The following is a 20,403-nucleotide window of genomic DNA, read 5'->3' on the forward strand; positions in this document are numbered from 1 at the left end:
GGCGGAGGGGCGGGGGCGGGGCTCGCGGGGGACACGCCCCTCTCGCTCTTTCTCCCCTCGCGCGCCTCGGTGGGTCTTTCAGTCCCCTTCGGGGAGCCCCGGAGGGTGGACGGGGAAATTGTACGTTCGCAGTGGCGCTTTCTCACGGACTCCAGATTATTATTTTTTGGGGGGGAAGGGGCTCCTCGTGGCGGAAGGAAACATGGGAAGACCCCGGTCTTTCGGCTTGGGGCTCCGTCTCCTCCGCTGCTCCCTCCCTCTCTTCCCGGTCCCGGCTGCTTAAAAACACGTTGTGCAATATTTCAGCTCAGTCTTCCTAAATCCGGACAGTTTCCCTAGCCGTTCCCAGCGGGATCCTCTCTAGGTTAAAGGTCGCCGCCGGACAAGTCGGATATATCACTTTCTCCAACTCAAAACTTCTGAAATTGGTCATTGCAACATTTGCATCTCTCTCTCTCCCCCCCCCCCCCAGGGCATGTCCAGCTGGTGCAGAATTTCGCTGCCAGGTTTGAGTTGTTGTTTAGTCGTTTAGTCGTGTCCGACTCTTCGTGACCCCATGGACCAGAGCACGCCAGGCACTTCTGTCCTCCACTGCCTCCCGCAGTTTGGTCAAAATCATGCTGGTAGCTTCAAGAACACTATCCAACCATCTCATCCTCTGTCGTCCCCTTCTCCTTGTGCCCTCAATCTTTCCCAACATCAGGGTCTTTTCCAAGGAGTCTTCTCTTCTCATGAGGTGGCCAAAGTATTGGAGCCTCAGCTTCACAATCTGTCCTTCCAGTGAGCACCTTCAGAATGGAGAGGTTTGATCTTCTTGCAGTCCATGGGACTCTCAAGAGTCTCCTCCAGCACTGTAATTCAAAAGCATCAATTCTTCGGCGATCAGCCTTCTTTATGGTCCAGCTCTCACTTCCATACATCACTACTGGGAAAATGAGTAGAGTTGCCATATTTCAAAACGTAAAAACCAAGACACCCCAAAAGTTGTTTTTAGGAAACCCCCCAAATTGTTGATATTTTTTTTTAAGGGCACCCCCAAAATTGGTGCCAAATTGATTTGCCTAAGATCCAGTACAAAGCGCCACATTTCAGAAATTCCCCCCAGGCGTCATTTCTGCCTTTTAAGGAAACCAACAAAATTGTTGAGATTTTTTTGGGGGGGGCACTGAAATTGTTGAGAATTTTAGGAAACCACAAAAATTGTGGAGCTTTATTTTAGGGAACCACAAAAATTGTGGAGCTTTGTGGAAACCAACAAAGTTCTTCAGCTTTTTTAATTAAAAAAACCTTTACACCGACTGCCCTGTCCCCCACCAAGGAAATATTCTGCCAGCGATCCCAACTCATTCCTGACCAATGAATTTTAGACTGGTTCTTGGTGGCCTCCTGCATAGCACAATCCTATGTATGTCTATTCAGGAGCAAACCTCGCTTAAGTTCAAGAGAACTTGCTAGAAAGGCGGCTTAGGATTGCAGCTTTAAAGTCAACACTGCATTCCTGCAGGATTCAATGGGATTTTCATCCTGTGTTGCATAACTGCTACTCCCCCAGACAGGAACTGCACGCAACAAAAGATTCAAATCATTAACAGCTGGATCGTACATGACAATGCAGAACCGAGACTGCAAGTATTTAAACATGATTTATTCTTCGCGTCCCCACCACCACCATCACGTTAAGATTTCTCCATTTGCAATAGGGACAGTTAGTTACTCCCAGTGCAGAACAAAGTGAATCACCCCCTTGTTTCTCTGTTACAAATCCCCGCTCTGACTTTTCTCTTTAGTTTAATTCAGTTTTTATTATTTTAAATCTAATACAACAACTTATATTCCCGGAACATTTGCACATAATAAATCCAATCTTTATCTTCCACAACCCTTTCTCATGAAATGGTGTCTCTCACCTCTTCCCATCTTGCCACCCTTTCAGACCCCCCACCTCATGATGCCCAAATCCCAAAAGATACAATTAAATTGACAAATAGATAAAAGGAGTGGAGTGATAGGACAGAGGATGGGGAAAGACAGGATTTCCCCCTCCCCCCGCCCCGAGATTCTCCATCAGGTGCTCCAGGTAATCCTTAGAATGCCTAACTCATTAACTTTTACACCCAAAAGTATTCAATGTGACCCTGATATAATATAAACGTAAATAGAATACTGACAGTCAACCTGTTGATTGCACAATAAAGAAGGGATGGGGAACCTCGGGGCAGGTGGCTAAATACTGCCCTCCCAGCCTCTCTCCCTGGCCCTCAGAACTCCTTGGCTGAAAATGCATCCTTGAAATCTGTTCATGTCATTCGCTTGGAAGGTAGGAAGGGGTAAGGAAACTAGCCTATATTACAAAGCTAACATTGACATTAGGCCTTCAGTTTTTGCCTCTGGCCCTGCCCACCATTGACTTGTGGCCCTCGTAAGGCTGCCCCAAAAGTAATGTGGCCCTCATGCTGAAAAAGTTTTTCCTGCCCCAGCTTGAATGGCAGAAGCATGCCTGCTGTGCTCCTTTGCATTCTGCCATAAAAGCTTGCCTCCCTGTGTGTCCCAATTTAACCAGTGTTAAAGTAAAGGTAAAGGGACCCCTGGCCATTAGGTCCAGTCGTGGATGACTCTGGGGTTGCGGCGCTCATCTCACTTTATTGGCCGAGGGAGCCGGCGTACAGCTTCCGGGTCATGTGGCCAGCATGACTAAGCCGCTTCTGGCGAACCAGAGCAGCGCACAGAAACGCCGTTTACCTTCCCGCTGGAGTGGTACCTATTTATCTACTTGCACTTTGACGTGCTTTCAAACTGCTAGGTTGGCAGGAGCAGGGACCGAGCAACAGGAGCTCATCCCGTCGCGGGAATTCGAACCGCCGACCTTCCGATCGGCATGTCCTAGCCTCTGTGGTTTAACCCACAGCGCCACCCGCATCCCTAACCTGCATTATTGCATCCCAATTTATCCAGCGTTAAGCAGTTCTCATTATCCCCTCCCCAAGACCAGGAAACTCCTGGCCACTTTCTTAGGCAGAGTTTTGAAGGAGCAGATGCCTGGAGCAGGACCATTTGTTCCTTGCACTTTTTTAATCCCACCCTTCCTCCAAAACTGCTCAAGGTGGCATAACCTAGTTTTCTTCCTCCCCGTTTTATCTTCACTACAACCCTGTGAGGTAGGTTAGGCAGAGGCCCAATGACAAGCCTAAGGTCACCTAGTTGACTGAGTGGAGATTTGAACCCTGAACCTTGGTCTCCCATGTCCTAGTGCGACACTCTAACAATGACACCACACTGGCCCTAGCTCTGGAAGAAGAATATGACATTAAAATCTGCCTAGGAGGAAATTAACTCAGAACAGCGATTGCTGCTGAAGAGTCTCAAAATCAAGTAAGTATAAAAGCCAAATTCCTGGGGAGGCTCCTGTTTCTAATCAATTCTATGCTGACTCATCTTAAGTGAATGACTCACTGTTCCTATTTTGTAGCAATGAAGGAGTAAATGAGCAGACGTCGTCTAGCAGTTAGAACTTGAGCTGCCAAGCAGAACTCCCAGATTGGGTAGAGAGACTTTTTCCGGTGTAATAATGCACGAAGTCTCAGGCATGCCATGCACAGCCCAATCCTGTGGCTATTTATTTGGAAGTAAGGTCCAAACTACATGTTACATTGGAGCTCTGCGTTTGGACTGCCCAACATAATTTTATTTATAAATTCAGAGCCTCCCCACCCTTATTTGGATCAGGTCCATGGAACGGGGGGGGGGGGTCCAACCTTACCCCCCATGCCATTGCTCTAATCCAGACCCCCCTTAAATGCTTTTATTAGGGTTGCCTTTTGGGGCTTTGTCCTGGATCTTAGGCAAGTCAGTTGAAAAATTCTGGGTTTGTTTTTTTAGCGTTTTTGTAAAAAAAAAAAGCTCAACAACTTTCTGGGTGTCCTAGTTGTTTTTACTTTTTGAAAAATGGCAACCCTGGTTTTGAATCAGGATCAGCTTCGTTTATGGTTGATGTTGAGAGAGACAGTGTGGTAGAATAACCAGGCTGCTTTGATTTGGCTTGGCTTTGTTTTGGAATATCTGTACAGAACGATCACTTCAGGGGGAAGAGATTCTGATGTAGCCAAAAACAGCAGCACCTGCAAACAAGAGGGAAGGTATCAGCAGGCTTGGGGAAACACCAAGGTTTGAAGGAGTACAAAATTGTCTTCAGTTTAGGGAGGGAACTAGGCTGGGGAACTCCTCACAAAGTACAATGAGAACTGGGTGTACATTGTAGCTACAGAAAAATGAATGACTGAGCAGGGCAGTGTAAATGGAATGGAATTGCAGAATCGTAGCGTTGGAAGGGACCACGAGGCTCATCTAGTCCAACCCCCTGCAATACAGGGATCTTTTGCAAAAGGTAGGACTCGAACGCACGACCCTGAGATTCAGAGTCTCAGGCTCTCCTATCAGGAATAAGGCATGACTGGCTGTAACCCTAAGCAGAACTGATGCAGGTTCCACTTATATCCCAATAATTTCCACTCATTTCACATCTCCTGTTCTGCGGAATCAGCAGGGCAGCATCATTCCAGATTCATACTTCTAAACTCTTAGGTAAATCTGTGGCATGGAATACCATATATCAGGCATGTGCTCAGGGTGTGATTTGTGAATAAAACAAGCCCAAGCAAGAATGCCGCCAGAACGAGGGTCGGGCACAAGTTGGGGCCAATCTCTCTCGACTTTCTGTTTTGAACTTGCTGGAACGTTCTGCATGTTGCAGCGTGCCACTGCTCTGCCTTATCACTGCTCTGCTACTTTTAGGATGCATAATCTTTCTGTGTGACCAGAGAGGTGTGGGAGAGGAAAGTCCCATGAACTTGAAGTGAAAAGGGTAAGCTGCAGCTGTATCTGCACATTTAAACGTTAAACATTTTCTAGCCTCTAGGACCATAATCCTAGAGTGTAAACCCATTGAAGGAAATTGGATGATACTCAGAAATCTGATTTGAATTTAAATACTAATTCCTCTGTGTGTGTGTGTGTCTAATTGGAGACTGATGACAATACCGTTGCTTTTTCTCCCATAGAAGAATCCTGTAAAGGATTTCTGATCAAAATGCAAAAACGATGATCCAGACATATTTTTATTCCATGCTTTTGTGAGTTGTAAAACTGCTATAGCTTTTGGTCGGATGAATTAATAAAGGGCACCTGTGCTAGCCTTAATTCAATTGGGGTTTGTGGCTGCTCCACTTCGGGAATTTTGTGGTATTAGCTTTATTTGTGCATCAGGGCACAGAACCCAGAGGACCGGAACACAGTTCGCTGGCTTGAAATTGACTTCACTTCCAATACTGTGTCCTAACTGTTACTCACAGAATTCCTGGAAAAGATCCAAGTGCTTGTTGAGAGTAAAGTCACAACTGGAAGTTTTCCCATTAACTCGAAACTTGGGGTGCCCCAGGTTACTGGAGGCTTCTTGGAATACACAGTGATGGCTGGTGCCAATTGGGAATGGGCAGCAGGCCAGGAGGCCAACAGCAGGGTAGAGCTAGAGCCAATGACAGATAGAGCCAACTCATTTAAGTTTTATCCTCATCCTCCATCTTTCTTTTCTTCAAATGCTTCCCCTGGGGAAACCCACTGTTTGCTTGATGTTTGTTCCATTCAGCCATAAACAGTGGATTTTCCCTGGGGAAAGTAGTGGACGCGTGCCTAGAAATCATGGGATAATAATAATAATAATAATTAATAATAATAATAATAATTTATTATTTATACCCTGGGTTTCCCTGGAGCTAAGGGACTAAGGAGCAGGAGAAAGATGACAGGTAGTGCTGCCCCCTAGACTAGTTGCAAGTAAAAAAAACCAGGCAGGTGGTGTGCAGGCTGAGATGGATGTTGATGGGGCAATGCCCCATTTGTCTTAATGGTCCAGGCTTCACTGGGAATATGTAATATTTGTGATTATTTTCAAATATATACCGTATTTTTCGCTCTATAAGACACACTTTTACCCTCCTAAAAAGTAAGGGGAAATGTGTGTGCGTCTTATGGAGGGAATGCAGCCTGCGCAGCTTTCACTGAAGCCAGGAGAGCAAGAGGGATCAGTGCGCACTGATCCCTCTTGCTCTCCTTGCTTCGCTTCGCTGGAGAGGCGCGGCACAGCTTTCCCTCTCTGCGCAGCGCCCCTTCAGCAAAGCAGGAGGAGAAATGGAAGGTGCTCTGCTTCTCCTCCCACTTTGCTGGAGAGGTGCTGAGCAGAGAGGGAGAGAATGTTTTTTTCCTTGTTCTCCTCCTCTAAAACTAGGTGCATCTTATGGTCAGGTGCAACTTATAGAGCGAAAAATACGGTGGGTTGAGCCTAGGTGGAAACATGGCTTAACAGACAGCTAAAGCCCACTGTTCTGGCATCAGATCTCCAGGGAGACACAGTTGGCACCCGAAGATCTCTACTCAACTCAGTTTGTTGCTGTTGATGAGTCTCATTCAAACAGCAATCTTCTTAGTTTCCTCTCTCACACAGTTACCTTCCTGCACCCAACCCACACCTGCTACTAGAGGGTATTGGAAAGTGAATGAGTCACTTCATCACACTATCATTTAATCTTCTTGGACCTTCTTAGGTTTTCCGTGAAAACCTGCCTCCTAAATATCTAATACCTAAACACGTTTTTGGGTCAGATTTAAGGTCCTGCAAACGCCATACATTAAATGTACTTTTATAGCACATGACCCCCCCCCCCCGAGTCCTGGGAACTATAGTTTATCCTTCCTAGCACCTTTAACAAGCTAAAGGTGGGAGTCATTTTTGGGGAATTAAAACTGGATTGTGAACTCTAACACAGCAGCCTTAATGTGTGTGCCAAAGTGATCAGGTCTGAGACGGCCACAGAATCTTTATTTGCAAGGGGATGGAAAATAACCATTAAAGTTCAAAAGCTCTACAGTGGTACCTCTGGTTACATACTTAATTCGTTCCGGAGATCCGTTCTTAACCTGAAACTGTTCTTAACCTGAAGCACCACTTTAGCTAATGGGGCCTCCCGCTGCCGCCACACAATTTCTGTTCTCATCCTGAAGCAAAGTTCTTAACCCGAGGTACTATTTCTGTAGCGGAGTCTGTAACCTGAAACGTATGTAACCTGAAGCGTCTGTAACCCGAGGTAACACTGTATAGGCAAGTGAATAAATATGCCAATATATAAATACATGTGTTGGAATGATCATTTTTCAAATGATTAATGAGTTAAAAAGCAGGTGGTTAGTCAATTACAAATTATCTAATTGCTTGACAGACTCAGTAGTCATGAGACAGTTGCTAGATATTGTTCTTATAATATAAACAGCTGCTCAAGTAAAGGTACAGTTTGGTACTATTCTCAATTCTTATTTTCAGTTGAAGCTCAATTCTAGGAATGAAATAGTTCTTTCTTAGCATGAATGAGTCTCTCCCATGACCTCCTCACCTTTTAAAAAAATGCTTTTGCCGTCCGAAATTAGTAAGGCTATGCAATAGATATAGATATGGTATTTCGCATAGGATCAGTTCTGATTTATGGCATTTGCAAGGGAGAGTGACATCACTGAGAGGAGAAATATGCACTCGGAAGAGGCTCCCCAAGAAACAAATTAAATGCTCATTGGGGAAGCTGAGCACATTTTGAAACTGGTGCACTTCTCAAGTTCACCTTTAACTAATGAACATGTTCTCACACAAAGCTGCCTGTCATAAGTGAGATTAACTGAGAATACTTTAGAATGCCACTATTTCGCTGGAATTCATAGCATGACAGCAGAACAATTCCTTCCTTTTATATAATGCCTTTCATTAAATGTCAAAGAGCCGATGTTGGAAGAAATTGGGACGGCAGTGGGAGGGGGGGGGGGCATGGGCAATAAGAAGAGAGCCGGAGAGATGGATTTACATTCTCATTGCTACTGATCTTAAAAGGTGCAAATGAGTTCCGCAAATGAGCAGCACCAGCCTGGGAAAGAAAAACTCCCCGAGGAATTCATCCTGAAAGAAAAAAGCAATGAAATAAAGGAAAGGGCTTTGCATAATTTTGTTCTGTATGAACTCGGAATCTGACAAGTTGCTGACCACATGCAAATGACTTGGACCACATGCAAATGTCTTTTGAGTGCACACATGAATCACATCGAAAAGGGTGGCATGAGCAATTGCTTTGCCAAATTCTGAAACAAATCAGCACTCCAGCCTATTTATTATCAGGGATATAAAGCCATCTGTTTCATCAGTAGAGCTGAAAGGTAAAGGACCCATGGATGGTTAAGTCCAGTCAAAGGCGACTACGGTGTTGCGGTGCTCATCTCGCTTTCAGGTTGAGGGAGCCGGTGTTTGTCCACAGACAGCTTTCCAGGTCATGTGGCCAGCATGACTAAAATGTTTCTGGTGCAACGGGACACAGTGACGGAAACCAGAGCGCACGGAAATGCCGTCTACCTTCCCACTGCAGTGGTATCTATTTATCTACTCACACTGGTGTGCTTTTGAATTGCTAGGTTGGCAGAAGCTGGGACAGAGCAACGGGAGCTCATCCCGTCACGCGGATTCGAACCGGCAACCTTCTGATCGGCAAGCCCAAGAGGCTCAGTGATTTAGACCACAGCGCCACCCGCCTCTGAGTAGTATGCTATGAGGAAGAAGGCAGATTTTTGTGACATATCTCATGGTCAACTGGAATGTCTGTGTGCATCTAGACCTGACCTTTAGATGTTTCAGCATTAGCAGCAAAGGGACAAAATAATAACCTTTCCAGCTCTCTGTTGTGTTGTGGACAAATGCCGGCTCCATCGGCCTGAAAGCAAGATGAGCGCTGCAAACCCATAGTTGCCTTTGACTGGACTTAACCATCCAGGGGTCCTTTACCCTTTTTTTTTTTTAAACTACTCAGAGAGAGCCACAGAGGCACACTTTGCCACCTTTCCATGGTTGAAGAAGCCGAAAACAAAGCCAGCAGCCCAACCTTTGCCAACATGGTACCCTCTAAATGTTTTGGACTACAACTCCCATCATCCCTGACTATTAACCATGCTGGCTGGGGATGATGGGAGTTGTAGTTCAAAACCCTCAGGGGGAGGGAGGAACAGGACCAGGTTGACAAAGACTGCACTGGCTCAACAGAGTATTTATAATACAGAAATGCTCAATTTTAGCATGTTTTTTTCTTGAGGTAGTTTACAACAGAAATCAAACAAAAAACCCCAATAAAAATCAAACCGGAATATATTGCTGCATACATTAATATACCTAAATGCATAATATGTGCCACTTTATTTAAAGTAGTCCCACTCATGTCAACTGTGAAAGTATATATCCCGGCATGAAGACATTTTGTTCAGCTATTTTTAACGTGGTTTGTTTCCAAGTGTGAAGTGCTCGCTGACATTTCTGTGAAGGGTGCGAAATAAATGTTAAGTGCTTATTAAAGTATTTCAGTGGGTCTACCGTAGAGTAAACTATTTGAGACCTTTGCAACAACTGAAAGGAATGAGGATAAAAGATAACACACAGGATGATAACGGAGGACAAAAATTAGATTAAAGCAAAAAGCAAGTTGACCAGGTTCCTACTTTACAGAGTACAGTCCCCTATTTGAAGGACTGGCCAAGGATGATTCTCTGATTGAATGCATCATCTAGGTTAGGCATGGGGAACAATTGGCCCTCCAGATGTTGTTGAACTACATAACCTCCATCAGCCCCGGCAAGCAGGGCCAATGGCCAGGGATGATGGGAGTTGTAGTACAGCAAAGGTTCCTCACCCCACACAAGCTCCAGCTGGAGTCTAAAGACCAATTTATTTATTTTTTAAATAAGAAAGTAAGAGTCTTTAAATTGCCCATTAGCAGGCAGCTCCTGAAAAGCAGACTGTGCAAGCAGATAAGTTTACCCAAGCAGTACAGTGGTACCTCGGGTTAAGTACTTAATTCGTTCCGGAGGTCCGTTCTTAACCTGAAACTGTTCTTAACCTGAAGCACCACTTTAGCTAATGGGGCCTCCTGCTGCTGCTGCACTACCAGAGAACAATTTCTGTTCTCATCCTGAAGCAAACTTCTTAACCTGAGGTACTATTTCTGGGTTAGCAGAGTCTGTAACCTCGCATAGCAGCTCAGGGCTGGCAGGGCAGCATGAGAAGGAGGCTTTGTGAGGCTGGAATCAAAGGGTGCATGGCTGTGGCATCCCTTCTCATGCTGCCTTGCCAGCCCTGCGCTGCTATGCAAGGTTGAGGTGATCCAAGGGATGTGTCAGCGCGGCCACACTTGGCTTTGTTTGGGGGGGGGGTGCGTTCTGGCAGTGTTGACGGCAAGGGCTGGGTTGGCATGGAAGACTCCATTCACCCTCCACCTCCACCCCCACGGTGCGTGTGGCCTCCCTGGGCAAATACAGTATTTGCCTAGCAAAACATTCAGATCGGATCCCAGCCTCACAAAGTGGCACAGGGCTGGCAAGACTGGTGTAAGTAGTCAAATGTGCAGCATCCCCTAAAACAAATGCGCACGGGGCCCCACCGCCATGCTATGCCCCCCCCCCCAAGGATGCTGTCTTGTAGCCAGTTTTGAGGAAAGATTCAGCTGCTACTTCAGTTGGTTTCTGTCATGGGCAGGGAGAGAACCAACTGTGTCCTGGGCAGCTGTTTACCAGCTCCATCTGGTACGTAGGCTGAGACCCTATCTGCCTGCGGACTGCCTCGCCAGAGTGGTGCATGTTCTGGTTATCTTCGCTTGGACTACTGCAACACGCTCTATGTGGGGCTACCTTTGAAGGTGACCTGGAAACTACAACTAATCCAGAATGCAGCAGCTAGACTGGTGACTGGGAGCAGCCACTGAGACCATATAATACTGAACTTGAAAGACCTACATTGCCTCCCAGTACGTTTCCGAGCACAATTCAAAGTGCTGGTGCTGACCTTTAAAGCCCTAAACGGCCTCGGTCCAGTATATCTGAAGGAGCGTCTCCACCCCTATCATTCTACCTGGACACTGAGGTCCAGCACCGAGGGCCTTCTGGCGGTTCCCTCACTGCAAGAAGCCAAGTTACAGGGAACCAGGCGGAGGGCCTTCTCGGTAGTGGCGCCCTCCCTGTGGAACGCCCTCCCACCAGATGTCAAAGAGAAGAACAACTACCAGACTTTTAGAAGACATCTGAAGGCAGCCCTGTTTAGGGAAGCTTTTAATGTTTGATGTATTACAGTATTTTAATATTTTTTTTGGAAGCCGCCCAGAGTGGCTGGGAAGCCCAGCCAGATGGGCGGGGTATAAATAAATTATTATTATTATTATTATTATTATTATTATTATCATCATCATCATCATCATCATCATCATCTTGACTTTCACCTCAAGCAGCAAAAAGTCTTGGGTCAGCCAACATCAGGCAGGCAGACACACATTCTTCCTTGCAATGCTTTCAATGAAATCATCCCCATTCTCCCGACACCGTAGCTAATTTCTAAAAAGAGAGAGAGATCTGGGAAGTGGCACTGGCAGGGGAGGAGAAGGTTTTTGCAAGCCTGCTCTCTCATCACCGAAAGCCTCACCCAACTTGTTCCGAACTTTAAACACGCTCCAGCCTTCCACGGGTTTTTATCAAAATGATAATTAACTGAAACTCAGTTCTACAACAGAATGTCCCATGGAACGAGTTGTATCGCCTTTGGTGAATGAATTTTAATGCAATTTGTTCCTACCTCAAGTTGTATGCGTCAAAGGTTAAAAGTTCTGCTCGGCTGATTAATGCCTTATGTTGGATATTTATTTTTCCAGGGAATCTATGTGAGTTCATCATCCTGGGGATTATGATTTCCTTCTCTAACAGGCTGATGATCAACGCTAAAGGGGGAGATCGCTGAGAATGCATCATATCAGCTTTCAGCGTCATTGGGAGAGGCTTCGGGGAATCTCAGCGCACAACAATATACAATATGTAACATATTATTACCTATTAAATGCCTGATGTCAGACTATTTCTTGTGTGTGCTGTTTGGTTTGGTTCATGATTGCTATATAGAACATTTTATATCTCAACGTCTATGGGGACGTTAAATTTCATTTGTTCTTGGTAGTGGGCTAGGAAAGGGCTCATAAAGCCTAAGCATATCGGATTACAGTTGCGGAAGACATAAAGTATTTTTCTAATAAGTGTTTTTTTGTTAAACTAGCTCACGAGGAATTTAAGAGAAACATTGGGCCGAAATGCTTCCCAGGGTATAAGCCCCATTGAACTCTTGAGATTTACCTCTGATATTTAGGATTTCTCTCATTTAGGATGCACACAATCTCTTTCTTTCTCTTCTCATAATGAATGAGTCATGGATGTTTTTATCATGAGGAGGGCCTGTTATTTTCCACACCTTCAATTCCTTAGTGTGGATTTTGCAGTGGGGAGCAAAGACACAGGTCCTGGCCATGGAAACAGTGTATAGACGGCTGCCACTCAGAAATAATTTTACCGGCTTGAATTGTACCCTTTCTGTATCTCTGCATGGAAGATGACGAGTGGAGGTTGATGATGACACGAAACAGGACCTTTTCAGTGGCTGGACCAACATTGCGGAAACTCTTGCCTCCACGAAGCAATGAGAATAGCTATAGACAAGTGTGGCTTGTAGGGTCATCATGGGTTATAGTCAACTGGGGACGCAGGTGGTGCTGTGGTCTAAACCACTGAGCTTCTTGGGCTTGCTGATCGGAAGATCAGCGGTTTGAATCCCTGCGACTGGGTGAGCTCCCGTTTCTCTGTCCCAGCTCCTGCCAAGCTAGCAGTTTGAAAGCACACCAGTGCAAGTAGATAAATAGGTACCACTGCATCGAGAAGGTAAACAGCATTTCCATGCGCTCTGGCACTCATCACAGTGTCCTGTTGCACCAGAAGTGGTTTAGTCATGCTGGCCATATGACCCGGAAAAGCTGTCTGTGGACAAACACCGGCTCCCTCGGCCTGAAAGCAAGATGAGCGCTGCAACCCCAGAGTCACCTTTGACTGAACTTAACCGTCCAGGGGTCCTTTACCCTTTTTACCTATAGTCAACTAACAGTTACTCAATGAATTTAATGGCCTGTTAATGAAATCATGGGTTGCATTCAAGCAACTGAGGCCCATTCATTTCAACAGGTCTATCTACACCAGGCATAGGCAAACTTGGCCCTCCAGATGTTTTGGGACTACAACACCCATCATCTCTAGCTAACAGGACCAGTGGTCAGGGATATGGGAATTGTAGTCCCAAAACATCTGGAGGGCTGAGTTTGCCTATGTCTGATCTACACTGAGTAAAGATTCGTTGAATGAAACTTTGTGGTATTGTATTTTTATGCTGCAAATCGCCCTGTGATGAAGATTGGCATGCAAATTTAATAAATAACAATAATAATTAATAATAACAGGCAAGTTCTGTGATGGATACTATTACATACAATTCCCAGAGAGGTGCATGTGTGAAATGTAAGGTCCAAATAGCTATTTGCTGGTAGATCAATTATTTTCACCCAGGATTTGGGCCTGAACACTTAGATTATTTATAAGTAAAAGGTACAGGGGGGGAAATGTGTTTGTGTTTATATATGCACACATATATAGTTGCTCCGAGTGATGGTTTTCAGTTTACATGTTGATCATGAGTGGGAAGACAGAAATCACTATTGCAGTATATCTAGAATGGCGGAACCACATTTTAAATACATTCATAGCAGGCATATGTGAATGTGCAAGCAGGTAAGCAGTCGAGTGTGTTATTACAAGAGAATATTAAAGAGTGGAAAGGAGCAGGACTTTCTAGACACTTTTATTAGCTCTGTATCTATAATATACTTCATTTTTATAACAGTTCACTCGTCTTTGCATTTCCAGGTCTTTTATATTTATTGCTTAGCCTGGGATTTAGGTAGTGATAAATCTGCCATTCCTATCAAAACTGATGTGCTCTGCTTTGAGTTCATGGGTTAAGGCAGATGATAAATTGATTTTTTAAAAGTTTAGAAGATAAAAAAAAAGTTTAGAAGGTGTTGCTCAAGTATCTCCTTACAGAAGTCAAATCCCACAAACACGGTCCAGTATCACAAATATCCAAAAATGAAATTCACTGTTACTTACCATTTTCTGCAACTAAACATGTATACATGGGATATTTTGAGGGGAGGGGGGAGATGGGAATTTACACATTCGGTATACTTGTGCTTTTGTAGTTTTTTATATGTATATAAAAAAAGCAAACCTAAATATTATTTTAAAAGAAAACCACTCAGAACCAAATTACCCACATCGTCCCTCCGGCGGACCAACAGCTCTAGTAAAAAAAAACACCTAGGTAGCAGAAGAGAAATGCCAGATACAGCCAATATATGTTTTGAGGACGGCATCTGCATCAACTACAGTAGGCTTGCAAGTTATGCAGGGATTACATTCTGGGGATCATGCCTAAAGCTAAAATCACGTATACTTAAAACCCAAGTCATCTTCCCCGGAACCCTGCCCTTTTCCCTCCCTCCCTCCCTCTTTCTATCTCTCTTTCTTTCTTTCTTTCTTTCTTTCTTTCTTTCTTTCTTCAATTGTCACACACATAAAGCTGAATGCGTACAAATTAAACACATGCAAGTTGCAGGCTCTCCATACTGCAAGCAACACATTTCCTAGGCTCAATGTCTTCATTTTGTTTTGGATAATTCTGGACAGGCAAATGAAGTACCTCTTCGCAGAGCACACAGATAAACGATGGAATTTGCTCTCACCGGATGTTAAACGGCTTTTAAAAAAGGATTAGACAAACTCACGGAAAATAAATCTACTAGTGGCTACTTCCCATTATAGCTATGCTCTGTCTCTACTGCTGGAGGCAGCAGTCCTCCAAATACCAGTTATTGTGAATCGCAAGCGAGGTGAGCCCTCTTGCACTCAGGTTCCGCTTGTGGTCTTCCCATTGGCGTGTTTGGCTACTTTTGAGAATAAGACGTTGGACTAGATGAGTCTCTGGCCTGATCCAGCAGTGCTTTCCTTACATTCTTATTTACAGAGCCTTGCCATCCCGGAGTCTGCGAAGGCACACTGAAAGCTAGGAAACACAGTTGGCTGTTAACTATTTTTATTAGGTTGGCACAACTCGTGCACATGCCGTGAAACGATTTGACACCTTTCCAACTTTTTCCTTCCTAAGTGCTTTCCTTGGTACTCGGTAGGAAATGTACACGGCGTGCTTGTACAAGCTGATTTGCGTGGCATTTAGGGTTAGGGAATTCTAGAAATAAACCGGCTTCAAATAGATCGCCCTAAGAAATGGACCACAAAATCATCGGTGTGAAGGTGAGAAAAGCCTCAAGTAGGAGTTCAGCTTCCTGCTTTCCACCATGAGAAATTAGGCACGGAAAGGGGAAAGCCAAAGATTTTCTTGAATGTCTTTCAGCTTTTTTTACTTTCATAAAGGTAAAGTAAAGGGACCCCTGACCATTAGGTCCAGTTGTGACCGACTCTGGGGTTGTGGCACTCATCTCACTTTATTGGCCGAGGGAGCCGGCGTACAGCTTCCAGGTCATGTGGCCAGCATGACTAAGCCGCTTCTGGCGAACCAGAGCAGCACATGGAAACACCGTTTACCTTCCCACCACAGCAGTACCAATTTATCTACTTGCACTGGTGTGCTTTCGAACTGCTAGGTTGGTAGGAGCTGCGACCAAACAACGGGAGCTCACCCCGTTGCGGGGATTCGAACTGCCGACCTTCTGATCGGCAAGTCCTAGGCTCTGTGGTTTAAACCACAGCGCCACCCGCGTCCCTTTTTTACTTCCATACTATATCCCAAAATGCCAGATATATTGATGAGTGTACATATTGTTATGAGTTTGGGGTGGGGAGCAGACTGTATGCCTGAGCTCCCTTCTAATTCCTGGATTCAGCATAGATTCAATTCCTGGAATTGCCAGGCTAGCTTCCTGGTGAGGAACTGGAAGTATGAGCCATTAAGGTAACAAAGGAAGAGGCTCTGCGCCAGATAACAACTCACTGGTAGTTAGAAAGACAAAGCCCAGATTCTGTGTATGCTAGAAGCTGGAAGCAAGGCAGGCTGGGAAGCCAGGGAGTCAGAGCCATGCCTGATTTTTGCTGGAAGCCAAGGCTGTGGCTATGAGAGAAGCAAGACCCTCTGGGGGTGTTAGTGCTGTGAACCCGGCTCAGGTTGTGTATATGTGTAAATAAACCATATATCCTAAAGACACTGCAGTCTCTGCTGCCCTACATTCAGAGGAAACCAAACTCTTGCATAAGCACCTTGAACCCCTGGGAAAGATGGGAATTGTAGTCCAAAACATCTGGGGGAAGGTTGTTCAAGCCACCTGCAAACAGTGGCAGACCTATCTATTTAAACTGGAGCCCGCCAGTCACCGACAAAAGTAGAGATAAAAGGATCAAACGTTTGAGCAAAAGGAATGTTTCAGGCAGGAAGCACGTCAAACTCCTGTCCATGTTTACCTTCCGGCAGGGTGCCAAGACAGGAAGTGAGGTTAGCTAGGAGAAAAAGGCTAAGGCAGGATGCAACCTCTGATTGGCCCTTGGGATTCTCACAAGCCACACCCCTGCTCCTCGCCCTCCTTGAGTGTCTCCCCCTGACTTGAATGCGCCCTTGAATTCTAATAATGCCTCTCGCTTGCCTGAGCGGAGGGCAGGGTGTTGAAGTGTAGCCTACAGGACAAAGCTGAAATCTACCGTCGTTGCACTTGTGCCTTTGGACCTGCCCGCCACTAGAATCTGGCCCCTGAAAGGAAGCAATGTAACTTCGTGCTGACAAAGGCTCCACACCAGAGAGCTATGGGAAGGTGAGTGGCACATGGGTACAGAGAGGGTTCAGCTCCTTTGGCTCTTGGGGTCTTTTCGCTCTAAAGAGCGAAGAGGTTCCCTACCTGCCCCTCCCCTGTTTTGTATGTGATTGGGGCAAGTCTACATTTAAATGTGAGGTGGGAGTCCTGTGCACTCCAATTCCCACCAGGCCTAGATGGTCCCCTCACCCCTGATTTAAAGGTATGTTGTCTTCACTAGGAAGTCAGATAATACTTCAGAGCCTTTTTTTAAAAAATAAGAAAATAACTGAAGTCCTATTATACTTCTGTGTATTTGTTTTACATTCAGCAGATCCAGAAACACATATCCAGCTATTTTATTAAGAGTATCTATATTTTATTAAGAGTATCTATGCAGAAAGCAGAGACATCACCTTGCCAACAAAGGTCCGTATAGTTAAAGCCATTGTTTTCCCAGTAGTGATGTATGGAAGTGAGAGCTGGACCATAAAGAAGGCTGATCGCCGAAGAATTGATGCTTTTGAATTATGGTGCTGGAGGAGACTCTTGAGAGTCCCATGGACTGCAAGAAGATCAAACGCATCCATTCTTAAGGAAATTAGCCCTGAGTGCTCACTGGAAGGACAGATCCTGAAGCTGAGGCTCCAATACTTTGGCCACCTCCTGAGAAGAGAAGACTCCCTGGAAAAGACCCTGATGTTGGGAAAGATTGAGGGCACAAGGAGAAGGGGACGACAGAGGACGAGATGGTTGGACAGTGTTCTCGAAGCTACAAACATGAGTCTGACCAAACTGCGGGAGACAGTGGAAGGCAGAAGTGCCTGGCGTGCTCTGGTCCATGGGGTCACGAAGAGTCGGACATGACTAAACACCAACAACAACAATCTATGTTCCACTTCTAGTTTTGAAAGCTTGGACTATTACTGTCCAAAACCAAAGTTTTAGGTTCTAAACGCTAGTATTATATTAAATGTGCCGATACGTAGGTGTTTTGTTTTGGGGTTTTTTTAAGAAAATCTGGAACCATATAAGTTTCTTAAGGAGGCAGAAAAGAGGGAGAGCATTCTGAGCTCATGCTTCTTTTTCCACATGTGGTGAACATCTGTGTAAGTTGTAAACTTGACTTTCCGTACTGCGTGCTCACTAGGGTATACAGGCACACAACCGCACATTGAGAGAGATCTGAAGCACACACACACACACACACACACACACACAAAGATGTGTGACATGGACAGTACGTAGATACCAGCATTCGTCAACTAAAAATACAGGTCGGAGTGCCCCCTCTTTAATTGATCAGGATGACAGGATCTCTTTTAAAGCTGCTTAACGAAGGAGCCTGCTTTGCAACAAAGCATAACACAAATCCTCGCAGTGGAAAATAGAAGTGTGCGTTAAAAATACATTTTGTCCAATTTTTGGCATTGAATCTGGTTCCATTGGGAAACTGGGCCAGCTTTCAAGAAGCTGGATACTTCTGAGCCTTTCTTTTTTCTTTTTGGCACAGTATCCTAATCAAATACTCTACGTTAATAAGGTACCTTGGCACATGGTGTATGTGGCCATTCCTACTCAGTGGGACTACTGCAGGCACATTTTTGAGTAAGGACCAGAGCAAGAGGCAGGTGGTGAAATGTTCCTCCTTTAGCACAGGAAAATCTAGTTCAAAATGTTCAATCTGTTTCAGGGAAAAACTAGTAGGCTCTCACACACAAAAGCCCTATGGATTTCATGGGACTCACTCCCAGGCAAGTGTGCACCCAGGGATGCTTTCCTTCTATGAGAAGATCAAGGAATCAAGCAAACTTGTGTGCAGATTCATAATAAGAAACAACGGTTTCATTTCAGAATAAAAACTTACTCAGGAGAAGTTCTGTTGGATTTACTCAGATAACTCTGTAGTTGTTGGCACCCATCTGACTTGAGAGACAATGGAGTGCACCTCTGGGGGTGAAGGGAAATCACTGTTTTAGCAGCACCTAAGTGACCTCCCTGGGGTGCAAGCCTGGGCAGTGTGTTTGTTTTTTTTTAATTTTTATTGGAAATTTTATTTACAACATACCATAACCCCCCATCCCCCAATACAGAAATCCACCCTCATTAAACGTGAATACAGTGGTGCCTCGCAAGACGAAATTAATTCGTTCTGCAAGTTTTTTCGTCTTGTGAATTTTTCGTCTTGCGAAGCACGGTTTCCCATAGGAAATGCATTGATGGTTTCCCATAGGAATGCATTGACGAATGCGCAAGACGTTTTCGTCTTGCAAAGCAAGCCCATAGGGAAATTCGTCTTGCGAAGCAACTCAATAAACAAAAAACTCTTTCGTCTTGCGAGTTTTTCGTCTTGCGAGGCATTCGTCTTGCGAGGTACCACTGTATAACATACAATAAGCATAACATACAACAATACAAACAACCAAATAAAAGACTTCCTTTATCCTGTATCTGGCCTCCTTATTTACTTCTTATAAGCTGTTTCCTTTATGAATAATTATTAAGATTTTTCTAATTATAACTTAAATATCCACAAAGTCTCCTGCAGACATTAATCGAAACGAGGTCCAGGTATGTATTTTAGGGCACTGTTTTGTGAAGTATTCTCTGCATTTTCCCACACTCTCGTCTAGTGTGATCTCTAATTGCCTGTTAATCTAGCCAGTTCAATATACTCTAACAGTTTGTCTCGCCATTCCTTTTTTGTTGGCAATTCCTTTTTTGTTAGCAATTAGGATCCTACCTGGGCAGTGTGCTTGGAGGTCCTGGGCTGCCCTGACGACAGCCTCACTGATGTGGTCCAAAGGAAAGCAGAGCAATATGTTTGGCACCAGCTTGGCTACAGGTGTTGCAGGAAGGAGGCATACAAGTCGCCATCCAACCATCTCAGGGACTCCATTCCAGATTTGTGCAGCTTTTACTCCGTAGCCCTTTCTTCTCCCCAAGACACCCCAGAAGACAGTGGAGGTTAGGATCAGAGTTTTCCTTCTCCGAGATCAGCTACCTTCCCAGGTTGATGAGCCCCACCTGCTCCTCACTTCCCTCTACAGCACATGCCGAAACTGCCTTCTTGACCAATGGACCCACTATTGGTCTTGTCCACTAAATCCACCAGAGCCTGTCTTCACATGCAGGGGAAGTCCCTAACTCACCGAGGGTTTGAGATCCATCTATAGTAAAGAACTGGTAATGGTCTAGTGCAGCAACAATCAGAGGTGAGAACTCTCCTTGTATGTATCATAACAATTCTCCATTGTAATGGCAGATTCTATTTTTTTATTTATTTTTAAAATAATTTTTATTAACCGACCAATCAAATCAAATTAAATCACATCACATAAATTCCGAATTACAAAGCCGAATTTTAAATTTTTGTTGAGGGGACCCATATTTCAAGATCCGAAGGGGGATTCTGATCATCTTCTTGCTACTGTGTTACTTTCCAAACCAGTCCAAATAAAGTTCATAATTCTATCCTGTCTTATCTTGCTGTTTCCACATCTCATCTTGTTCGTATATTTTTTCTTTTTTTCTTTATGATCTCTTCTGATAATCTCCTTAAGCAGATAAACACCAATTATATCCTGTGTGAATTTTTCCGTTTGTCCAATCCTCGTATCGAGATGATTTC

General features: G+C 44.7%; 1 long non-coding RNA gene across 3 annotated transcripts; it reads left to right on the top strand.

Moving 5' to 3' along the window:
- The first annotated feature begins 1,429 nt into the window (after positions 1-1,429).
- LOC310679599 lies at positions 1,430-11,959 on the top strand. 3 transcript variants are annotated; one of them, XR_014512369.1, is made up of 4 exons: positions 1,430-2,077; positions 3,248-3,369; positions 4,789-4,858; positions 11,760-11,959. It is a non-coding gene; the product is annotated as an uncharacterized lncRNA (long non-coding RNA). The 3 variants fall into 3 exon arrangements; XR_014512370.1 differs by having other exon boundaries at positions 1,430-1,629; XR_014512371.1 differs by lacking the exons at positions 1,430-2,077; positions 3,248-3,369 and having other exon boundaries at positions 4,388-4,858.
- The last annotated feature ends 8,444 nt before the right edge of the window (positions 11,960-20,403 follow it).

The sequence above is a fragment of the Podarcis tiliguerta genome, assembly GCF_965153285.1.
Source record: "Podarcis tiliguerta genome assembly, chromosome: 6".
Classification (NCBI taxonomy): domain Eukaryota; kingdom Metazoa; phylum Chordata; class Lepidosauria; order Squamata; family Lacertidae; genus Podarcis; species Podarcis tiliguerta.